Here is a 15,882-nt window from a genome sequence, read left to right as displayed (position 1 = left end):
AAAAGGTGAAACGGGTGAGAACGGCGTAATGTTCATGTTATTATTAATGCCGCCTACACAGTTTGTACAGTATGAGCACCTGAGCCGTCGACGAAATGCTGTACAGCGCGAGATTTTCACCTGGTGGCTAAAATCGTTTTCTTTTTTTTCATTTTTTCTTTTTTTTGCGGAGTAAATAGGTTCTGCATTAATGCTTCAGAACATCTATCAAGTTTCGCTGTCATACGACAACTGCAACCCACACCTGACTTGGACTGAGTAGCGGCACTTTAAGTATAATCATCCGGTATGCAAAGCACTCCGTCTTCAGGCCACAGGTGGCCCATCGAAACCATCCGACCGCCATGCCATTCTCAGCTGAGGATGAAGAATGGAGGGGCGTGTGGTCAGCACACCGCTATCCCGGCCGTTATGATGGTTTTCTTTGACCGCAGCCGCTAGTAATCGGAAGAGTAGCTCCTCAGTTATCATCACGGAACTGAGTGCACCCCGAAAAATTGCAACAGTGATTGGCGGCCCGGATGGTCACCCATGCAAATGCCGGCCACACCCGGCAGCGCTTAACTTCAGTGATCTGACGCGAAGTGGTGTACCCACTGCGGTAAGGCCGTTGCCACCCGGTACGAGCCCCGGAAAATCTTCACTGTTATTCGCTTCGCAGAGTATCGTAGGTAGCGTAGGTATCAATGCGCTGTAATTAGGTCAAAAACCGCTAAAGTTTTTCCCAAAAGTTCTGCCGCGTCTTCCTGCCAGGTCGGGAACTCACCTCCATGCGCTCATAGTAGAGATGGAAATGTGATTCTCTATCGGGATTAAAACCGGAACCTGCTACCTGTAAGTCGGACTGTGCAGTGCTACCACGCTTTGGCGACCTCGGCCACAATGGCGCGCCGCCACCTTGAGTGCGGCGCTTCCCTGCCGGCCCTCTCGGGGCTAGGTGGGCTCCGAGCCAGAGGGGCCGCGGCGAAGGCCGGCCCTGGCTGGCCCGGCTGCACCTCCAGGAAGTCCCCCGCTGCATGCCGAGTGGCTGGCCAGCTCCTCACCTGCCGTCTCGCCTGCGCAGCCTCCTGCTGTCGCCCAACTACAGCACTGTCCCGAAACACAACTCGAGCAGCAATTAATTGTTTCTCTTGTTTCTGTCCATCCTCGAAGGATGATGGTGTAGCATACTTGGTTCAGAATCTACAGCGTCTGCTGTTGCTGAAAATTACCACTCAAGAGTGGCAGTCCGTGCTGCAGTTAGGGCGTATGAAACGTGAGGGACTTCGGAAAAAAAAGAAAAAAAAAGCGTCCGCCCTTCTTGTCTTGTCTCCTTACTGATGTGTTCTAGGGCGCGATCGTCCTCTGCAAACCTGAGCCCATTTAGCACAGTCTGACACCACTTGACGTCATCATCAGCAGTGTCTTCCGAGTGTCTTGGATTGGCACTGGCCTTGGTCAGGTCTCTCTTGCAGACATCCTTGAAGCGAGGGTACAGTCTCCCCACTGGCCTAAAACCCTCCTGACGTTCTCTGTAGAGCAGTTATTTCAGTAATCGCTCAGGATCCATGCGCCTGACATCTCCCAGCCACCTTAGACGTCGGTGGCTCAGCGGTGCATGAATGATGACTGCGCTTGAGAGCTGAAAGAGTTCTGGAACATCCTTCGAAGACAGCAGAGATGAAAGTTGTTCAGTCGAGATTTGTGCTTAGTAAGAGCTGTCCACGTCCCACAGCTATAGAGAAGGATGCTGACAACACAACCAATGCATACTTAAATTTCAGTTTTATTGTCAACAGCACACTGTTCCGTAGTCTTTCTACTTATCCGTGCCAGGTGATTCTTTTGCAATTTTATTGGCAATTTCAGTCTCCACAGACAAGCTGCTAAGTATTATAGAGCGCAAGTAGGTAAAGCCATCAAATACCTGGAGTTAAATGCTATCATTGCTGATCGAAAAAAGATTGGTGGTGCCCTGACCCATAATCTTAGTTGTCATTTGGGGAGGCTGATGGTGAGACCAAATTTTTCACATGCATGTGATTGTATTGTATGTAAACCAGGGACCTGGAAACGACGGAGAGGCTCCGTCCCCGCCGCAGCCGCAGTGGTCCACAACCCCACTACGACTACCGCAGCCCACTTCACCCCTCCACCGCCCCACACCGAACCCAGGGTTATTGTGCGGTTCGGCCCCCGGTGGACCCCCCAGGGAACGACTCATACCAGACGAGTGTAACCCCTATGTTTGCGTGGTACAGTAATGGTGGTGTATGCGTACGTGGAGAACTTGTTTGCGCAGCAATCGCCGTCATAGTATAACTAGGCGGAATAAGGGGAACCAGCCTGCATTCTCCGAGGCAGATGGAAAACCGCCTAAAAACCATGCACAGACTGGCCGGTTCACCGGACCTTGACACAACTCTGCTGGGCGGATTCGTGCCGGGGACCAGGCGCTCCTTCCCGCCCGGAAAGCCGTGTGTTAGACCGCACGGCCAATCGGGTGGGCGACGCATGTTATAATTTGTTAATTAGATACTGCAGCTCATCTTCCGTGTTTGCTACCAGAGCTGCATCGCCTGCATATTACAACTCACGAATAACAACTGTATTTACTTTCGTCTTGGCCTTGAGGCGGGAAATGTTAATACTCATCATCAATGATAAGATACGCTACAGCTCTAAATTTCTTTATTTCTTAAAATGAAAGCACAACCTAGTGTCGGACTTGTGTCCCATCCTCACAGGATTATAAAATTTGAGTACATAAAAGACGAATACTTGTTAAATTAGGTTAAAATAGTGGATCACTGGTACATGAAATAACACAGGAGACTCTCTCAATCCCTAGGTCACCAGGAAATCCACTCGCAGAGCAGAACTAAGATCCAGGCCTATGGGCGTGCCAAACATGGATCCGCATAAAGCTATATAGGCGGTCCTTACCCCCCATTGTCGCTTATCTTTTTATGGAGGACCTTGACCATATGGCCCTGAAAACATCTCTTACGAAGCCGTCATGTGTTTTGGACTACGTTGACGACATGTTTCTGTTTCGCCACAAAGAATATATTCTTTGCACCGGTTATTTTGTCTTCATCATAACATCAAGTTCACGATGGAAATTGAAAAGGAGGGGAAGTTACCATTTTTAGATGTACTGGTTTACAAAGAATATGACGGAACTCTTGGACACAGAGTTGATAGGAAACCGGCACATACTGATAGTAATTTACATGCTACCAGCCTTCACCCACCGTTTCAAAGTACAGAAGTCCTACGGACCTTGGTGAAAAGAGCATATGATATCTCGGATATTGAGATATTACCACAAGATTTGCAGCATCTTAACGACGTGTTTAATCATAGTGGCTATAGTGACAGACAGATTCGACATACTTTTGAGTTTGGACCACTGCATAAACCAGCTGAAGACACTTTCTGTTGTGTGGCTTTCCTTCCATATTCTGATACACTATACGATCAAAAGTATCCGGAACTCTGGCTGAAAATAACATACAAGTTCTTGGCGCTCTCCATCAGCAATGCTGGAATTCAATCTGGTGTTGGCCCACCTTTAGCCTTGATGACAGCTTCCACTCACGCAGACATACGTTCAGTCAGGTGCTGGAAGGTTTCTTGAGGAATGGCAGGCCATTCTTAACGGAGTGCTGCACTTGAGGAGAGGTATCGATGTCGGTCGGTGAGGCCTGGCACGAAGTCGGTGTTCCAAAACATCCCAAATGTGTTCCATAGGATTCAGGTAAGGACTGTGCAGGCCAGTCCATTGCAGGGAATGTGTCGTCGTGTAACCACTCCGCCACAGGCCGAGCATTTTGAACAGGTGCTCGATTGTGTTGAAAGATGCAATCGCCATCCCCGAATTGCCCTTCAACAGTGGGAAGCAAGAAGGTGCTTAAAATATCAATGTAGGCCTGTGTTGTAATAGCGCAACACAGAACAACAAGGGGTGCAAGCCCCTTCCATGAAAAACACGACCACACCGTAACACCACCGCCTCCAAATTTTTCTGTTAGCACTACACAATACGGCAGATGATATTCGCCGGGGATTCGCCATACCCACACCCTGCCATCGAATCAACACACTGTGTACCGTGATTCGTCACACCACACAACGATTTCCACTGTTCAATGTTTAAGCTCCTTACACCAAGTAAGGCGTCGTTTGGCATTCACCGGCGTGATGTGTGGCTTATGAGTAGCCGCTCGACCATGAAATCCAAGTTTTCTCACCTCCCGCCTAACTGTCACAGTACTTGCAGTGGATCTTGATGCAGTTTGGAATTCCTGTGTGATGAGGCCCCTCTTCAAGTGTAGGCGGTCTCTGTCAGGCAGCAGTCGGGGTCGGCCTGTACGCTTTTATGCTGTAGGTGTCCCTTCACACATCGGAAACAGGGAGCCTACGGATGTTTAGGAGTGTGGAAATCACACGTACATACGTATGACACAAGTGACACCCAGTCACCTGACAACTTTCGAAGTCCGTGAGTTCCGCCCTAATCTGCTCTCTCACGATATCTAATGGCTACTGAGTTCGCTGATACGGAGTACCTGGTACTAGGTGGCAGCACAATGCACTTAATATGAAAACCGTATGCTCTTGGGGTGTCCGGATGCTTTTGATCACATAGTGTAGGTAAGGTTTTGAAGAAACATGAAATCATATGTGTACATCGCTTGCCAAATAAGTTTAGAGCACTTCTTGGCTCTACGGACGATATAGGTTTTAGGAAGCCAGGAGTTTACACAGTACCAACTGAGTGCGGTAAAATTGGTCAAACTACTCGTACCGTCAATGATAGATGTGTTGAACATCATCGCCATACGCGATCATTACAACGTGACAAATCTGCGGTGGCTGAACACTGAACTGCAGAAGGACGTAGGATTCTATACTATAAGTCATAAGTGGTTGCAAACGCTTGGTGTTACTGGGTTTGTGTTTAAAGGAATTTTTAGATATCAGACAAACAGATAATATCATTAACCGTGATAATGGATACCCGCTGAGTAAAACTTGGAATCCTGTTTTATCGGATGTGAAGAAACAGCGACATCTGAATCGGTCGGCCATGAATAATGATCTTTAACGATATATCTTTTTCGGCAGTCTTCACCACTGTAGCCGTTGCAACTCTTCTTGCACCATGGGACTGCAGCAACGATTAAGCGTTTGCATATTTCACCTTAGCGCTTGCGCCTTCATATTTTCCCTGCATGCTAAAGCTCCGTCTTTCACGGTTTGAATCAGTTATTGGCGAAAACGACTTAACTTTTCTCACGTGATGAAGGCGGTCAAATGGACCATGGAAATATTGTGTGCAGATGACGTTTGACTCGGCTGAAGACCCAACAAGAATTCGATTTTTTAATACGCCTGGGAAGTCTACATACTCAAAACATAAGCACCCCTTTAGGGTGTGCCGTGCTGCCTGCTTGCCAACTCAGCGCTGCAATTAATAAAACCCATATAAGGGCAAGGTAGTGTCACTCTTTTACAAGATTTATGACCTTGATCGTTTAACTGAGGGATTTTAAGCAGTTAGACGACTGGTTTCTTTTACCTATCTGAACATCGTTCAGCAGTTCTAATTCTTTGTAGTCAGGGAAAATGCGGTCGGCAGTCTAGTTCAGACAAATGATTTGCTTCTGCAACTGTGTTCGGTACTGACTGCAGGACTATGAAACATTAAACCTTGAAGCTATATTTCTATCACGTTGCTGTATAGCACTGACACAACAAATGTGCCACACGACTCATAAATCAGTAACTTTCGTTAAAGAGGCCCTGTGTACGGAACCTGGGTCTCCTTCCCACACATTGCATGTTGTACCACCATACAACGAGACCTTCATAGGTGGTGGTCCGATTGCTGCGCGCACCGTTACCTCTAATACCCAGTAACACGTCCTCTTGCATTGATGCATGCCTGTATTCGTCTTGACATACTGTCCACATTTTCATCAAGGCACTGTTGGTCAGATTGTCCCACTCCTCAACGGCGATTCGGCGTAGATCCCTCAGAGTGATTGGTGGGTCACTTCGTCCATAAGTAGCCCTTTTCAAAGTATCCCAGGCATTTTCGATAGGGATCACGTCTGGAGAAAATGCTGGCCACTCTAGTCGAGCGATATCGTCAACCCGAAGGCAGTCATTCACATGATGTGCACGTTGGAGGAGCGAATTGTGGTCCATGAAGACGAATGCCCGCCAGTATGTTGCCGATATAGTTGCACTATAGACTGGAGGATGGAATTCACGTATCGTACAGCCGCTTCGGCGCCTTCCATGACCAAGAGCGGCGTACGTCGGCCCCACATAATACCACTCCAAAGCAGCAAGTAACCTACAGCTTGCTGCATTTAGTGGACAGTGTGTCTAAGGCATTTAGCCTGACCGGGTTGCCTCCAGACACGTGTCTGACGATTGTCTGGTTCACTCATCGGTGAAGAGAACGTGATGCCAATCCTGAGCGCTCTATTCGGCATGTTGTTGGGCCCGTCTGTACCGCGCTGCATTGTGTCTTGGTTGCAAAGATGGACCTCGCCATGGACGTCTGGGGTGCAGCTGCGCATTATGGAACGTATTGCACACAGTTGGAGTTGTAACACAACGTCCTGTGGCGTTGCTGTCAGGGTTCCTCCGAACCATAAGCCGTAGGTAGCGGTCATCCATTGCAGTGGTAGCCCTTGGGTGGCCTGAGCGAGGCCTGTAATCGACAGTTCCTGTCTCTCTGTATCGTTTGTATGTCCGAACAAAATCGCTTTGGTTCACTCCGATTCGCCTGGACACTTCCATTGCTGAGCGCCCTTCCTGGCACAAAGTAACAATGCGGATCGAACAACAGTATTGACCGTCTAGGCATGGTTGACCTACAGAACCGTGTATCTCCTTCCTGGTGGAATGAATGGAAGGGATCGGCACTCAGACCACCTCCATCTAATGGGCACTGCTCATGCATGGTTGTTTTCATCTTTGGGCGGGTTTAGTGATATCTATTAACACTCAAAGGGAGAGTGTCTGTGGTACAATATCCACAGTCAATGTCTACCTTCCGGAGTTCTGGGAAACAGGGTGCTGCAAAACTTTTTTTTGATGTGTGTTTCTAGACGGAGTGGTTCGGTGCAGTGATTAAGACACTTTACTTGCATTCGAAGAGCGGCGGTTGTAATCACAGCACAGTACTCAAAATTTAGTTTTCCCATTATTTGCCTAAATTGATTGAAATAAATTAAAAGGACACGGTTGTTTTCATTCCTCATCGTTGTCGCTATTTGGGCTTATGTTGCGTCTCAATTGACTTCGTCGACCAGGGAATGTAAACGCTAATTTCCTTCCTTCGTTTCTTCCTTATTTCCTTCGTTCCCATTTGTTTCATGTAGGACAGTATCTTATTTAAGAATCAGTTGCAGTCCTCAGAATGCAATTCATCTTGGACGCAAAAGTAAAACAGATCGGATAAGCAGCATCAAACGTGAATGAGACGAGTCATTTGTTTTAAGAGTGCTTCTGCCACCTCTTTGTACCTTTGTATAACCAAGCATTCAAAAGTCAGCGCAATAGAGAGGACTATGGTTCAGTTCCAGTTACTGGTATGGGTTTTTTCCTTCCATCGGCGGACTGGAACGGGATGCACTCGGCCTCCTGAGCCCAATAGACGAACTGAATGAAAATTAGCAGTGCGTTGACTGCATGTCCCTTCTTGCCGCACCCGAATTGAGCGTTTTGGCAGAGGATGACATAGCGGCCGGTCGGCACTGTGTGCTCCTCTGGACGTGATCGCGTATTTACTTATACATTTCTACTAATTTTTTACTAATCTAAAATCTTAACACCATCTATTTCATCTTCCCAGGATATTTCTGAGATGGCTCAAAACCATCAAGAAGCTCTCTAAAAATCAGCCGAGGAAGATCCTAGCAGTGATGTCCGTGCCATTAATAGACTATAACCATTGCTTTACTATTATTGTCTGTTTACAAATGAGTACATTTTTTCACTGTTTGTAACACTGATGAATATTTTTCATGCGTGGTTTATTTGTAATAAAAGATCTCGGCCCTATCACTGAATGATGCATAGGGATCGATAAGGGGAAATGTATTGTTAGGTAGGGAAAAGCAGGAGGGAAGTCCTGCGTATAGGAGGTGGTTAAGGCACGGAAGTAAAATGCTTGAGGCCACGCAGTTAGCACGTAAAGTGAGAAACGTCCACTAGTCAGTCACTCTTGCTGCATTATTTGTAAAGAGTCTTGTTTCGCTTGGAGAAATACAAGTTAAGTAAATTTTCTGTTTGCTGCTTTACTTGTTCACTAATCATTTCTGCTCCTGTCCAGCATTCCTAAGACGACAGTTGCCAAAGCATTCAATAGCCTAACCCTCCTTAATGTTGTGTACGGAGGTAGTGCACAACAATGTGGTTTTTGGAGTTGGAAGAAAGAATTACATTAGAGCAAATTTTATGCTAGTGAAACCTTGCAGTGTCAGGGAGAAGCCAGAGATTTTAATGTTGTTTATTAAATAAAAAAAATTGAAAGTTGAAAAAGCTTTTAATGTCTAGACCGCAATTTTATTATCACAATTAATGTGCGACAACTAGTTTCGGTTGTTATCTACAACCAACTTCAGATCGCTCAAAATGTGGAAAATCGGTGAATATGCATTGTAAAGCACCAAAAACTGTATCTATTCAATAAGCTGCATCCTAAATACCAAGACAAAACAACATCTGGTTTAAAACCGTGAGCAGGCTAGGCTGTAGACCGTAATCTCGCGGAATAGCGGTATCACAGGAAAATGTCCCGTTGCATAAGTAAAAGGTGAGTAAAAAGCCCATTATTTGAAATAATATAGCAGGTATAATTGTGAGAACAGTGTATGCAACTGTTCCAAAATTTAGCAGCTGTTCCGTAGACTGACTTACACAAGAATAATCCTGCACGGCGTATGAAGTAGGCGTCCTCATAAAATGTGTGCGGGTGGAAGGGTAATAGCAAAATGCTGCATGTGCGCCACACCTCAAAACTAATTTAGTTTTCATTATTACAGTTATCCTGCAAGATCAGTCTACATTCTGACTTGCTCATGGTGATGTTTTTAAACTACGTTCTTTCGTGGTGCTTAAGAATGCATGTCACTCTATGAATATATCTAATGGTGCTTCTAAATGCATTCACCGCTTTTTTATGGTTGTAGATAATAAACGAACTAGTTATCGCACTTTAAATTTAATAAAAAAATTGCAGTCTAGGCCTTAAAAGCTTTTATTAGTTTTTTTAAAAAAAATTTAACGAGCGATACATCCACAATTAAAGAACGGGCAACGGATGACGACCGGAGCATAGAACCATAGCCGCATTAATTTGCATGTATATGAAGATGCGATGATTATGACGTAGCAAATTGGGTTACGAGCACAACTGCCAGGTCTTTAGCGACTGTGCTACAATCTCATACAATAGGATTGCGGTTAAAACGGACAATACAATAAAAGCCGGCCGCGGTGGCCCAGCGGGTCTAGGCGCTTCAGTCCGGAACCACGCGGCTGCTAGGGTCGCAGGTTAGAATACTCCCTCGGAGATGGATGTGTTTGATGTCCTTAGATTAGTTAGGTTTAAGTAGTACTAAGTCTAGGGGACTGATGACCTCAGATGTTAAGTCCCATAGTACTTAGAGCCATTTGAGCCATTTTTGAGCAAAACAATAAAAGAAAATCTCAACCACATGGACTGACTTAGGGAAGCCACGATGAACCTAAAGTATTATTTCCTGACGCATATTTGATCCCTGCTGCTTGTGACTGTAGTAACTATTGCGTCACTTCGCTTCCATAATATACATACACATGTGACATCCTTAATTCTTTCTTCATCTCCATTTTCTTGTGTATTTGCCCTGCATCGAGGCATGGCTATGAGCGGATTTGGCATGTTTAATTTTAAAGGATAACCTGATGCCCATTTTGTCGCACCCCATTGCCCCGGTGTGGAATACGAGTACCCCACCCCTCTTCTAGTAGTCTGCGTCCTCGTGAAAGCAGGCGAAAGTTTTCTAAATATTTGCGAAGAGTGGAACTAACGCGAGACTGCGGAACGAGCCTGGTATTCACCTGGTGGAATGTAAGAAACAGGCCAAAAACCAAATGCAGGTTGGCTGGCATACCGATTCCCGTCATTAGTCAGTGGGAAGGGTTCAATCGGGGACCGCCTCACCTCTGTGAATCCCGGAAGTGGCACTTTAACACGCACAGTTTTACTTGTAACAAATAATTAGCTTTCAGTCATCAGGCATCAGATATGTTTTGTGAGCTTGGTGGATACTCATACGATTTAGATTATGAATGATTATGGTGGTGACCAAACCGGTTCGAATTACTTGCCTTCTCCCTTCACTCAGTCATTCTTTTGTTGGAAAAATATAGCAATCGAAAATGATGCTCTGTGCAAAGGTATTTTTCGCGAAGCTTCGCTTAGACAATCATCTACATCCTAGAAGAAAACAAGTTAATCACCTGTCTATTTCAAGAATCCAGAGACGTTTTTTACAGGTGTGTCGAACTTGATCTGACGTGGACACGCTCAGCGTGTCGCTGACTTGGGTCTTCCCAGCGATCTGGAGCCCCTGGCCGGCTGTCCCGGTTGGCCCGGCAGCCGTGACATTTATCGAAAACACGCACGGCCGGCCGGTCGGGCGCGTCACGTGACGCCACCGGGCGCCTGTCAACTGTCACCCGCGCGCTGGTCGACACGATAACTCGATTACCTGCCGCGGTAAATACAGGGCGACTGTCACGCGCCTAGCGGCGCTCCTCGTTATAACGTCCACCCGCCCACCAATCCCGGACGGGCTCGCGATACCGCGGACAACACGGGAGCGAGGAGAGTGATTTTGAGCGACGCAACTCTAGGGAAGCCGGCAGGCAGGCAGGCGTCACGAACGAACGGAGACTACGGTTTACGCGGAAGAGGTATTTCCAGTTCCAGTGAAGGCAAGTGCTGACCTGTGCGAGTACTATCGAACCACACAAATTAACTCGCCTTTGTTGCAAAGTATTAGCACGAATTATTTAAGACAGAATGAGAAACAATCTAGAAGCCGATAAGAGGTGAAATGAACGAGGAGCGCTCGATAAGTAATGCAACACATATTTTTCTCAAATCAGGTTCATAATGGGCCAAATGAATCTGAGCACTATGGGACTCAACTTCTGAGGTCATCAGTCACCTAAAACTTAGAACTAATTAAACCTAACTAGCCTGAGGACATCACACACATCCATGCTGTATTAAGCTTTTTTTTATTATTTTCCAATGAAGCGATACACCTATACTTAGGCACTTTCAGATAAGCTGATAGGGCTTGGTTCAAATGACTCTGAGCACTATGGGAATAACTTCTGAGGTCATCAGTCCCCTAGAACTTAGAAATACTTAAACCTAACTAGCCTAAGGACATCACACACATCCATGCCCGAGGCAGGATTCGAACCTGCGAACGTAGCGGTCGCTCGGTTCCAGACTGAAGCGCCTAGAGCCGCACGGCCACTCATGCCGGCTGATAAGCTGATATTTGTTAGGGATAGGTACGTGGGATACCTCCCAAAAAATATCCCTCCAGGTCCCTTGTCAAAACTTTAAAAGCACTGCGTGGTGTACATATTATGGCACGTAGCCTGGTTTGCATTAAATTGCGCAATAAGCTGTAATAAGGATACGGCACAGTGATTTTAAAGCTTTCTCAAATCAGGTTCAAAATGGTTCTAATGGCTCTGAGCACTATGGGACTTAACTTCTGAGGTCATCAGTCCCCTAGAACTTAGGACTACTTAAACCTAACTATCCTAAGGACATCACACACATCCATGCTGTATTAAGTTTTTTTTTATTATTTTCCAGTGACACGATATACCTATACTTAGGCACTTTCAGATAAGCTGATATGGCTTGGCTCAAATGGCTCTGAGCACTATGCGACCTAACTTCTGAGGACATCAGTCGCCTAGAACTTAGAACTAATTAAACCTAACTAACCTAAGGACATCACACACATCCATGCCCGAGGCAGAATTCTAACCTGCGACCAGACTGAAGCGCCTAGAACCGCTCGGCCACTCCGGCCGGCTCAAATCAGGTTGATTTTATTCAGGATTCTAATACACCATGTTATTCTCCACTGTTTTGGCTACAAAAGACTATTTTGCAACATACTCTTTCTTCCCTGCGCCACCTTACTCAGAAGGCCTGAGCGCCCCCATGGTACCACTCTACAATGCGACGTCAAAGCAAACATCTTCCTGCATCAATAGTCTCTCAGATATCTATTCACTGCTTCCCACGGCGTTCATCCTTCATTGGGCCAAACAGATGGACTTCGGAAGGTGCGAAGTCAGGCTGTAGGGTGGATGAGGAAGAACGGTTAGATTAATTTGTGTGAGCTCCTCTTGGCTGCGCCGACTTGTGTGAGGCTTTGCGGTTTCATGGAAAGGTGAAGTTCGTCTAGTTCGTTTGCATTTTTGTGTTGATGAACACGCTGAAGCCGATTCTTCAATTTCCCGCGGTTAGCACAAAACGCTTCGTAGCTGATCGTAACACTATGAAGGAGGACATCAAACAGAATAACCCCTTCAGAGTTCCAGAAAACCGTCGCTGTGACTTTGCCTGCTAAGGGTGTGGCATTAAACTTTTTCTTCGGAGGAGAGATGGTGTGGCGCCTCTCCATGGATTGCTGTTTTGTTACCGGTTCGAAGTGATGGACCAATCTCTCATCGCCTGTGACGGTGTTCGACAAAAAATTGTCACAATCAGCCTCGTAACGCGCAAGGAATTCCGCACAGATGGTCCTTCGTTGCTATTCGTGGTTTTCTGTTAGACGGCGACGAAACCAACGGGCACATCTTTGAGTACCCCCGACAGATGGACGAGTGCCAGCACTGCCAACAGAGACGTCCAGTTAAGCAGCCAGCTGTCTACCGATCACCTCGAATGAGTGTCCGCAAGTATCAACATTGCAGGAGTTATAACTGTGTGGGGCCGCCCGGCATGCGAGAAGTATAACATATTTGCACAATCTTTTTGCGATCATGACAGGCGTCTCGCCCTACGACTCACCGAGCTTTTTTCCACAGCCAAGTCTCCATAGACAATCTGCAAGCGCCTGTGAATATCTGCGATGCTCTGGTTTTCCACAAGAAGAAAGCCAATGACAGCCCTCTGGCTACGTCTATGCTCCCGTCCATCGAAACTTCTCTAAACTATAGAGTTTGAATAGGGAATATTCCACGATGTCCCACAACATTACTTACTGAACGCCCTGGTAGCAGTCACAGATGCAATCCGAGCACTGTAGCTTAGAAAATGGTCTGATAACAGGCAAACCCACACCTACAGCAGTTTTATATTTTGAGAAGGGTTTTAACAATGTTGACTGGAATACACTCTTCGAAACTGGCTGATATGTAACATAAGAAGCGAAACGCTATCTACAACTTGTACAGAAACGAAATTGTATTTACAGGAGAGCAAAGGACATGAAAGGGAGGCATTAGTCGAGAGCAGAGCGAGAGAGGTTTGCAGACTATTCCGTGTGATATTCAATCTACTCAATGGTCAATAGGCAAAGGAAACTTAGGAGAAATTTCGGAATGGAATTAAAGTTCAGGAAGACAAAATAAAGGATACGCCAACGACTTTGTAAATATTTCACAAACAACATAGAACCCGGAAAATTAATTGAGTGAAGGAAATAGTGTATTGAAAAGAAATTATAAGTCGAATATGAACAAAATTTGAGAAAAAAAAATACAGTAACGGAATGAAGCCGAGATAAATCAAGCGACACTGAGGAAAATGTATTACGAAACGAGGCACTTAAAAGTAGTACGCGTGCTGTCGTGAGCAAAATAGCTGAAAGTTGCAAATAAAAAGAGGATAAAAAATACGTGGTTGCAAAAGCAAGGGAACCTTTTATGAAAAACCGAAATTTATTAATTTTTGTTATAAATTCTGAAAGTATTTGTCTGGAATTTAGTCTTGTACCGTGGACGATGAACATTAGAGACAAGAAAAGAATAGAATCTCTAGAAATATGATGCTACAGAAAAACGTTGAAGATAAGTTCAGTAGATCGAGAAACTAATGAAGAATTACTGCATGCAATTGGGAAAAAATTATGTTTCTGACAGAACATGACTAAAAGAAAGAATCGGCTGACAGGGGACATCCTAAAGGATCAAGACTTCGTCAGTTTGAAAATGGAGTAAGTATGAGGGGTAAAAAGTGTAGAGTGAGGCAAACACTTTACTGAAATAAGCTGGTTCAAGTAGATGAAGTTTCGTGGAGACGAAGACGCTTGCATGGGATGGAGGGCGGCGTCAAAGCTGTCTTCAGACCGAATACTACAACGACAACAACGATAACACAACAAGAACAGTCCCGCACAACGATGAAAGCTGCGAAAAAATGTACTAGCGTTATCGACCGATTTTTTGATCTAGAATGAGATCTCAGTCTTCAATATCCGGTCAGCATGATGAGAACTGGCACCATAGAGTCCACAGATGAATGGCTACACGCCGTTGCCTCGTATGAAAGTTTCTGCCTCTCCACACTTTCAAAAATCTGGGCTGTGAAGAAGGGGAGGGAGAGGGGAGGAAGGAGGAAGTAAGGAGGAGACGATAGAAAGGAGAAAGTTTAAGGCTTCTCGTGTAGTGAGAAACAGACCACAATGTCAGTTAGGAATGCTTGGGAAGGTGACACCGCTAGTCTCCATATTTCTCTCAGCATTCACTTGAAGCGATCTTCGGAAATCACGAAGAACCTAAATCATAACTGGTGGCAGGGTTTGAATCCCCCTTTTATTCGGAACCACGCTGCTGCTACGATCGCTGGTTCGCATCCTGCCTCGGGCATGGATGTGTATGATGTTCTTAGGTTAGTTAGGTTTAAGTAGGTCCGAGTATAGGGAACTGATGACCTCAGATGTTAAGTCCCATGGTGCTTAGAGCCATTTGAACCTTTTGAACCTCTTTAGATACGAATATCTGTCACTGCAGATCACAGGTGAGATGTCCAAACCCCTGGAGTCGTAATCTGTAAGTGCATTTTGTCTCCAAAATATAACTAAGAAGTTCAATGGCTTCCTTTTCAGTTTGGTATTACTTGAAACCTAAATTTCAAAGCCTTAGTTGTATTCGACTGTTGAGCAAAACTCAAAGCTAGGCTGGCCGTCCTAAGGTCATATGTCTGTGAAACATCTTCCGGCGCATATACACTCCTGGAAATGGAAAAAAGAACACATTGACACCGGTGTGTCAGACCCACCATACTTGCTCCGGACACTGCGAGAGGGCTGTACAAGCAATGATCACACGCACGGCATAGCGGACACACCAGGAACCGCGGTGTTGGCCGTCGAATGGCGCTAGCTGCGCAGCATTTGTGCACCGCCGCCGTCAGTGTCAGCCAGTTTGCCGTGGCATACGGAGCTCCATCGCAGTCTTTAACACTGGTAGCATGCCGCGACAGCGTGGACGTGAACCGTATGTGCAGTTGACGGACTTTGAGCGCGGGCGTATAGTGGGCATGCGGGAGGCCGGGTGGACGTACCGCCGAATTGCTCAACACGTGGGGCGTGAGGTCTCCACAGTAGATCGATGTTGTCGCCAGTGGTCGGCGGAAGGTGCACGTGCCCGTCGACCTGGGACCGGACCGCAGCGACGCACGGATGCACGCCAAGACCGTAGGATCCTACGCAGTGCCGTAGGGGACCGCACCGCCACTTCCCAGCAAATTAGGGACACTGTTGCTCCTGGGGTATCGCCGAGCACCATTCTCAACCGTCTCCATGAAGCTGGGCTACGGTCCCGCACACCGGTAGGCCGTCT

Source organism: Schistocerca gregaria, chromosome 8, assembly GCF_023897955.1.
Source record: "Schistocerca gregaria isolate iqSchGreg1 chromosome 8, iqSchGreg1.2, whole genome shotgun sequence".
Taxonomy (NCBI): Eukaryota; Metazoa; Arthropoda; class Insecta; order Orthoptera; family Acrididae; genus Schistocerca; species Schistocerca gregaria.
Note: the sequence above shows the minus strand (reverse complement) of the source record.